We start from the raw sequence: 7,829 nt of genomic DNA on the forward strand, positions 1-7,829 counted from the left end.
CCAACGCTTCCAAGCACGTCTGTGTACTCACGAACTCGGCGTCGACGCGAGAAAATGACGGGAGCGCACTCGTGGGCCTGCGACGGCTTTCTGCAGTCCCAGCGTCAGTGAGAGGAGAACCGGTAGCCACAGTAAGCAGCAGCCGTCGCGACACTCAGTATTGTTAAACGGAAATTTTCGTCTTGTTGAAGATGGCGCCATCGGTTTGCAACCGCGTTCACGTGTGTGAAAATATTTGCTCCTCTTTACGCAAAATCGCACGCAGCCGGTAGGATTCGAACCTACGCTCCCAGAGGGAATCTGATTTCGAGTCAGACGCCTTAACCACTCGGCCACGACTGCCCGTAGGTCGAAGTTCTCCGACACATGCAACTTCTACGGTTTAAAGCTATGTGGCATCAGAAAACGGCGTAGCTGCATTCTTTTCCGTAGTGTTTCCACCGCTACCAGAGGAATCGCTACCAAAGTATTAAAATTTCCGCCCGAACAGGGACTTGAACCCTGGACCCTTAGGTTAAAAGCCTAATGCTCTACCGACTGAGCTATCCGGGCTCACACGACAGTAGAGAACATCCCACGATGCACAGCTGTACATTGACTCATGTCCTTCACAGCTGTGCTATCGCTGCATGGAGCTGTTACTAATTAAACGTCGCCTGAATGCTGTCTACAAACGTGTCGCGCTAAGCTCGTAGCAGACTATCGAAGAATGCTGACACACGATGCAAAAACAAACCGCAGCAGTCGTTAGGTCTCATACGTTGGAGTAGAGGATTTACGTGTTTTGTCGACACTCACTGAGTAATTGGAAATTTCACAAGCATTTCGAATGCAATGCTTCCCACGTTTTCGCTCATTTCACGGTTCCGTTGGAGACGTTCTTCACCTCCTGACACAAAAAAAGGAACGCAGTCGGTAGGACTTTTCGTATTTTCTTACTTCTCAGGGAGTTGCCTACTGTGTTCCTCTTACGGCAAGCACTAGACAACCTGAACAGTTACAGGATAGAGTCATTTTTGTTATCGGCTGTACCTACATCATCACAGACTCGGAGCAATTCCATTGGCATCAGCTTCAAAACATACGCTTGCCGAAACCCGGGATCGAACCAGGGACCTTTAGATCTTCAGTCTAACGCTCTCCCAACTGAGCTATTTCGGCTCACACCTAAGTCCGCAGATTTGCGCGTCTTCGTTAACCTCTGAATCGCCGCCAATTTCACAGTCATCTTCGTCTGATAAGACATAGGGACGCTGAAAGGCGAGCAGCAGATGCAGTGAAGTACCACACACATTTCTTCTGATTCCATCATCGTAAGAAGCAAACATGTCGACTCGATTCATGTAATATTGACTTCGCTTTCTCTAGAAAACCTATGCTATATCGATGCCACGTGCAACTCGTGTGCAGAGAACGAGACACAAGAAGGAGTGAGCCTCTCTACCATGTGAGAGGCAGTATCTAGCAGATACACACGCTAAAACATTTGACTTGCGTTAGCTCATAAATTGCTACACGTAACTGTCTGCAAGCTAAAATGGACACATCTGCACTGCCCAGAGAGGCGACACTTGCACTCACACCTGGTGGACGGCAGTGTGACGAGGCGATGAGCTGTGGCTTCTGGGTGCCACTGTAGCGCTGCAGCCAATAATACTGCACATTGCCGGCGACCCACGTGTTTAGTAGTGACGCAACTGCTAGAATGCAGCTGAACGCCCATCTTTTGAGAGCTACAAAATTTCCGCAGTCGGCAGGACTCGAACCTACGCTCCCAGAGGGAATCTGATTTCAAGTCAGACGCCTTAACCACTCGGCCACGACTGCCGGTAGCAGTAGCGTCTTCCGACACGTGAAAGTGCACCTTTAGAAGCAATCCAATGGCAGAAAGCGGCGTGGCCTCACTCTTTTCTGTAGTGTTTCCATTGCCAGCACATTAGCCGTTACGAAAGTGTATTAATTTTCTCCTAGACATGGCGTTGAACCCAACACCCTTTGGTTGAAAATCAAACGCTCTACCGACTGAGCTATCGTACAGCTGTGTGGCATGCGAGTGATTCGCATGACGTAATTACTGGCTTATGGCTCCAATGGCGACTTCACCGACTTCCCATGACGCACCGCTGACGCTAGTTTTCTGTCGTCTTAAGTGGTCGACATACTTGCAAGTAGCTGCGAGATCTTAAGAAAAGAAACGCTGCACCATTGCTTTTTCCGCACTCGAATGACCGAATTGCGATTCTTAAAAAAGAGAGAAATGAATGTTGGCTCTGTCCAACGCTTCCAAGCACGTCTGTGTACTCACGAACTCGGCGTCGACGCGAGAAAATGACGGGAGCGCACTCGTGGGCCTGCGACGGCTTTCTGCAGTCCCAGCGTCAGTGAGAGGAGAACCGGTAGCCACAGTAAGCAGCAGCCGTCGCGACACTCAGTATTGTTAAACGGAAATTTTCGTCTTGTTGAAGATGGCGCCATCGGTTTGCAACCGCGTTCACGTGTGTGAAAATATTTGCTCCTCTTTACGCAAAATCGCACGCAGCCGGTAGGATTCGAACCTACGCTCCCAGAGGGAATCTAATTTCGAATCAGACGCCTTAACCACTCGGCCACGACTGCCCGTAGGTCGAGGTTCTCCGACACATGCAACTTTCTGCGGTTTAAAGCTATGTGGCATCAGAAAACGGCGTAGCTGCATTCTTTTCCGTAGTGTTTCCACCGCTACCAGAGGAATCGCTACCAAAGTATTAAAATTTCCGCCCGAACAGGGACTTGAACCCTGGACCCTTAGGTTAAAAGCCTAATGCTCTACCGACTGAGCTATCCGGGCTCACACGACAGTAGAGAACATCCCACGATGCACAGCTGTACATTGACTCATGTCCTTCACAGCTGTGCTATCGCTGCATGGAGCTGTTACTAATTAAACGTCGCCTGAATGCTGTCTACAAACGTGTCGCGCTAAGCTCGTAGCAGACTATCGAAGAATGCTGACACACGATGCAAAAACAAACCGCAGCAGTCGTTAGGTCTCATACGTTGGAGTAGAGGATTTACGTGTTTTGTCGACACTCACTGAGTAATTGGAAATTTCACAAGCATTTCGAATGCAATGCTTCCCACGTTTTCGCTCATTTCACGGTTCCGTTGGAGACGTTCTTCACCTCCTGACACAAAAAAGGAACGCAGTCGGTAGGACTTTTCGTATTTTCTTACTTCTCAGGGAGTTGCCTACTGTGTTCCTCTTACGGCAAGCACTAGACAACCTGAACAGTTACAGGATAGAGTCATTTTTGTTATCGGCTGTACCTACATCATCACAGACTCGGAGCAATTCCATTGGCATCAGCTTCAAAACATACGCTTGCCGAAACCCGGGATCGAACAGGGACCTTTAGATCTTCAGTCTAACGCTCTCCCAACTGAGCTATTTCGGCTCACACCTAAGTCCGCAGATTTGCGCGTCTTCGTTAACCTCTGAATCGCCGCCAATTTCACAGTCATCTTCGTCTGATAAGACATAGGGACGCTGAAAGGCGAGCAGCAGATGCAGTGAAGTACCACACACATTTCTTCTGATTCATCATCGTAAGAAGCAAACATGTCGACTCGATTCATGTAATATTGACTTCGCTTTCTCTAGAAAACCTTTGCTATATCGATGCCACGTGCAACTCGTGTGCAGAGAACGAGACACAAGAAGGAGTGAGCCTCTCTACCATGTGAGAGGCAGTATGTAGCAGATACACACGCTAAAACATTTGACTTGCGTTAGCTCATAAATTGCTACACGTAATTGTCTGCAAGTTAAAATGGACACATCTGCACTGCCCAGAGAGGCGACACTTGCACTCACACCTGGTGGACGGCAGTGTGACGAGGCGATGAGCTGTGGCTTCTGGGTGCGACTGTAGCGCTGCAGCCAATAATACTGCACATTGCCGGCGACCCACGTGTTTAGTAGTGACGCAACTGCTAGAATGCAGCTGAACGCCCATCTTTTGAGAGCTACAAAATTTCCGCAGTCGGCAGGACTCGAACCTACGCTCCCAGAGGGAATCTGATTTCAAGTCAGACGCCTTAACCACTCGGCCACGACTGCCGGTAGCAGTAGCGTCTTCCGACACGTGAAAGTGCACCTTAGAAGCAATCCAATGGCAGAAAGCGGCGTGGCCTCACTCTTTTCTGTAGTGTTTCCATTGCCAGCACATTAGCCGTTACGAAAGTGTATTAATTTTCTCCTAGACATGGCGTTGAACCCAACACCCTTTGGTTGAAAATCAAACGCTCTACCGACTGAGCTATCGTACAGCTGTGTGGCATGCGAGTGATTCGCATGACGTAATTACTGGCTTATGGCTCCAATGGCGACTTCACCGACTTCCCACTGACGCACCGCTGACGCTAGTTTTCTGTCGTCTTAAGTGGTCGACATACTTGCAAGTAGCTGCGAGATCTTAAGAAAAGAAACGCTGCAACCATTGCTTTTTCCGCACTCGAATGACCGAATTGCGATTCTTAAAAAAGAGAGAAATGAATGTTGGCTCTGTCCAACGCTTCCAAGCACGTCTGTGTACTCACGAACTCGGCGTCGACGCGAGAAAATGACGGGAGCGCACTCGTGGGCCTGCGACGGCTTTCTGCAGTCCCAGCGTCAGTGAGAGGAGAACCGGTAGCCACAGTAAGCAGCAGCCGTCGCGACACTCAGTATTGTTAAACGGAAATTTTCGTCTTGTTGAAGATGGCGCCATCGGTTTGCAACCGCGTTCACGTGGTGTGAAAATATTTGCTCCTCTTTACGCAAAATCGCACGCAGCCGGTAGGATTCGAACCTACGCTCCCAGAGGGAATCTGATTTCGAGTCAGACGCCTTAACCACTCGGCCACGACTGCCCGTAGGTCGAAGTTCTCCGACACATGCAACTTCTACGGTTTAAAGCTATGTGCATCAGAAAACGGCGTAGCTGCATTCTTTTCCGTAGTGTTTCCACCGCTACCAGAGGGATCGCTACCAAAGTATTAAAATTTCCGCCCGAAACAGGGACTTGAACCCTGGACCCTTAGGTTAAAAGCCTAATGCTCTACCGACTGAGCTATCCGGGCTCACACGACAGTAGAGAACATCCCACGATGCACAGCTGTACATTGACTCATGTCCTTCACAGCTGTGCTATCGCTGCATGGAGCTGTTACTAATTAAACGTCGCCTGAATGCTGTCTACAAACGTGTCGCGCTAAGCTCGTAGCAGACTATCGAAGAATGCTGACACACGATGCAAAAACAAACCGCAGCAGTCGTTAGGTCTCATACGTTGGAGTAGAGGATTTACGTGTTTTGTCGACACTCACTGAGTAATTGGAAATTTCACAAGCATTTCGAATGCAATGCTTCCCACGTTTTTCGCTCATTTCACGGTTCCGTTGGAGACGTTCTTCACCTCCTGACACAAAAAAAGGAACGCAGTCGGTAGGACTTTTCGTATTTTCTTACTTCTCAGGGAGTTGCCTACTGTGTTCCTCTTACGGCAAGCACTAGACAACCTGAACAGTTACAGGATAGAGTCATTTTTGTTATCGGCTGTACTACATCATCACAGACTCGGAGCAATTCCATTGGCATCAGCTTCAAAACATACGCTTGCCGAAACCCGGATCGAACCAGGGACCTTTAGATCTTCAGTCTAACGCTCTCCCCAACTGAGCTATTTCGGCTCACACCTAAGTCCGCAGATTTGCGCGTCTTCGTTAACCTCTGAATCGCCGCCAATTTCACAGTCATCTTCGTCTGATAAGACATAGGGACGCTGAAAGGCGAGCAGCAGATGCAGTGAAGTACCACACACATTTCTTCTGATTCCATCATCGTAAGAAGCAAACATGTCGACTCGATTCATGTAATATTGACTTCGCTTTCTCTAGAAAACCTATGCTATATCGATGCCACGTGCAACTCGTGTGCAGAGAACGAGACACAAGAAGGAGTGAGCCTCTCTACCATGTGAGAGGCAGTATCTAGCAGATACACACGCTAAAACATTTGACTTGCGTTAGCTCATAAATTGCTACACGTAACTGTCTGCAAGCTAAAATGGACACATCTGCACTGCCCAGAGAGGCGACACTTGCACTCACACCTGGTGGACGGCAGTGTGACGAGGCGATGAGCTGTGGCTTCTGGGTGCCACTGTAGCGCTGCAGCCAATAATACTGCACATTGCCGGCGACCCACGTGTTTAGTAGTGACGCAACTGCTAGAATGCAGCTGAACGCCCATCTTTTGAGAGCTACAAAATTTCCGCAGTCGGCAGGACTCGAACCTACGCTCCCAGAGGGAATCTGATTTCAAGTCAGACGCCTTAACCACTCGGCCACGACTGCCGGTAGCAGTAGCGTCTTCCGACACGTGAAAGTGCACCTTTAGAAGCAATCCAATGGCAGAAAGCGGCGTGGCCTCACTCTTTTCTGTAGTGTTTCCATTGCCAGCACATTAGCCGTTACGAAAGTGTATTAATTTTCTCCTAGACATGGCGTTGAACCCAACACCCTTTGGTTGAAAATCAAACGCTCTACGACTGAGCTATCGTACAGCTGTGTGGCATGCGAGTGATTCGCATGACGTAATTACTGGCTTATGGCTCCAATGGCGACTTCACCGACTTCCCACTGACGCACCGCTGACGCTAGTTTTCTGTCGTCTTAAGTGGTCGACATACTTGCAAGTAGCTGCGAGATCTTAAGAAAAGAAACGCTGCACCATTGCTTTTTCCGCACCTCGAATGACCGAATTGCGATTCTTAAAAAGAGAGAAATGAATGTTGGCTCTGTCCAACGCTTCCAAGCACGTCTGTGTACTCACGAACTCGGCGTCGACGCGAGAAAATGACGGGAGCGCACTCGTGGGCCTGCGACGGCTTTCTGCAGTCCCAGCGTCAGTGAGAGGAGAACCGGTAGCCACAGTAAGCAGCAGCCGTCGCGACACTCAGTATTGTTAAACGGAAATTTTCGTCTTGTTGAAGATGGCGCCATCGGTTTGCAACCGCGTTCACGTGTGTGAAAATATTTGCTCCTCTTTACGCAAAATCGCACGCAGCCGGTAGGATTCGAACCTACGCTCCCAGAGGGAATCTAATTTCGAATCAGACGCCTTAACCACTCGGCCACGACTGCCCGTAGGTCGAGGTTCTCCGACACATGCAACTTCTGCGGTTTAAAGCTATGTGGCATCAGAAAACGGCGTAGCTGCATTCTTTTCCGTAGTGTTTCCACCGCTACCAGAGGAATCGCTACCAAAGTATTAAAATTTCCGCCCGAACAGGGACTTGAACCCTGGACCCTTAGGTTAAAAGCCTAATGCTCTACCGACTGAGCTATCCGGGCTCACACGACAGTAGAGAACATCCCACGATGCACAGCTGTACATTGACTCATGTCCTTCACAGCTGTGCTATCGCTGCATGGAGCTGTTACTAATTAAACGTCGCCTGAATGCTGTCTACAAACGTGTCGCGCTAAGCTCGTAGCAGACTATCGAAGAATGCTGACACACGATGCAAAAACAAACCGCAGCAGTCGTTAGGTCTCATACGTTGGAGTAGAGGATTTACGTGTTTTGTCGACACTCACTGAGTAATTGGAAATTTCACAAGCATTCGAATGCAATGCTTCCCACGTTTTCGCTCATTTCACGGTTCCGTTGGAGACGTTCTTCACCTCCTGACACAAAAAAAGGAACGCAGTCGGTAGGACTTTTCGTATTTTCTTACTTCTCAGGGAGTTGCCTACTGTGTTCCTCTTACGGCAAGCACTAGACAACCTATCTGTCTCGCGTGTGT

General features: G+C 49.1%; 14 non-coding genes across 14 annotated transcripts; all 14 read right to left on the reverse strand.

Moving 5' to 3' along the window:
• Nucleotides 1–260: 260 nt before the first annotated feature.
• Nucleotides 261–342, reverse strand: Trnas-cga (transfer RNA serine (anticodon CGA)). The gene has a single exon. It is a non-coding gene; the product is annotated as a tRNA-Ser (tRNA).
• A 137-nt stretch (nucleotides 343–479) lies between these two features.
• Nucleotides 480–552, reverse strand: Trnak-uuu (transfer RNA lysine (anticodon UUU)). Its single transcript has one exon. It is a non-coding gene; the product is annotated as a tRNA-Lys (tRNA).
• Nucleotides 553–1,088: 536 nt separating this feature from the next.
• On the reverse strand, nucleotides 1,089–1,161 carry Trnaf-gaa (transfer RNA phenylalanine (anticodon GAA)). Its single transcript has one exon. It is a non-coding gene; the product is annotated as a tRNA-Phe (tRNA).
• Nucleotides 1,162–1,745: 584 nt separating this feature from the next.
• Nucleotides 1,746–1,827, reverse strand: Trnas-uga (transfer RNA serine (anticodon UGA)). The gene has a single exon. It is a non-coding gene; the product is annotated as a tRNA-Ser (tRNA).
• Nucleotides 1,828–2,534: 707 nt separating this feature from the next.
• Trnas-cga (transfer RNA serine (anticodon CGA)) lies at nucleotides 2,535–2,616 on the reverse strand. The gene has a single exon. It is a non-coding gene; the product is annotated as a tRNA-Ser (tRNA).
• A 138-nt stretch (nucleotides 2,617–2,754) lies between these two features.
• Nucleotides 2,755–2,827, reverse strand: Trnak-uuu (transfer RNA lysine (anticodon UUU)). Its single transcript has one exon. It is a non-coding gene; the product is annotated as a tRNA-Lys (tRNA).
• Nucleotides 2,828–3,362: 535 nt separating this feature from the next.
• Trnaf-gaa (transfer RNA phenylalanine (anticodon GAA)) lies at nucleotides 3,363–3,434 on the reverse strand. Its single transcript has one exon. It is a non-coding gene; the product is annotated as a tRNA-Phe (tRNA).
• Nucleotides 3,435–4,017: 583 nt separating this feature from the next.
• Trnas-uga (transfer RNA serine (anticodon UGA)) lies at nucleotides 4,018–4,099 on the reverse strand. Its single transcript has one exon. It is a non-coding gene; the product is annotated as a tRNA-Ser (tRNA).
• A 709-nt stretch (nucleotides 4,100–4,808) lies between these two features.
• On the reverse strand, nucleotides 4,809–4,890 carry Trnas-cga (transfer RNA serine (anticodon CGA)). Its single transcript has one exon. It is a non-coding gene; the product is annotated as a tRNA-Ser (tRNA).
• A 136-nt stretch (nucleotides 4,891–5,026) lies between these two features.
• Nucleotides 5,027–5,100, reverse strand: Trnak-uuu (transfer RNA lysine (anticodon UUU)). Its single transcript has one exon. It is a non-coding gene; the product is annotated as a tRNA-Lys (tRNA).
• Nucleotides 5,101–5,636: 536 nt separating this feature from the next.
• On the reverse strand, nucleotides 5,637–5,709 carry Trnaf-gaa (transfer RNA phenylalanine (anticodon GAA)). The gene has a single exon. It is a non-coding gene; the product is annotated as a tRNA-Phe (tRNA).
• Nucleotides 5,710–6,293: 584 nt separating this feature from the next.
• On the reverse strand, nucleotides 6,294–6,375 carry Trnas-uga (transfer RNA serine (anticodon UGA)). The gene has a single exon. It is a non-coding gene; the product is annotated as a tRNA-Ser (tRNA).
• Nucleotides 6,376–7,082: 707 nt separating this feature from the next.
• Trnas-cga (transfer RNA serine (anticodon CGA)) lies at nucleotides 7,083–7,164 on the reverse strand. The gene has a single exon. It is a non-coding gene; the product is annotated as a tRNA-Ser (tRNA).
• Nucleotides 7,165–7,301: 137 nt separating this feature from the next.
• Trnak-uuu (transfer RNA lysine (anticodon UUU)) lies at nucleotides 7,302–7,374 on the reverse strand. Its single transcript has one exon. It is a non-coding gene; the product is annotated as a tRNA-Lys (tRNA).
• Between the last annotated feature and the right edge of the window lie 455 nt (nucleotides 7,375–7,829).

The sequence above is a fragment of the Schistocerca gregaria genome, unplaced genomic scaffold, assembly GCF_023897955.1.
Source record: "Schistocerca gregaria isolate iqSchGreg1 unplaced genomic scaffold, iqSchGreg1.2 ptg001694l, whole genome shotgun sequence".
NCBI lineage: Eukaryota > Metazoa > Arthropoda > Insecta > Orthoptera > Acrididae > Schistocerca > Schistocerca gregaria.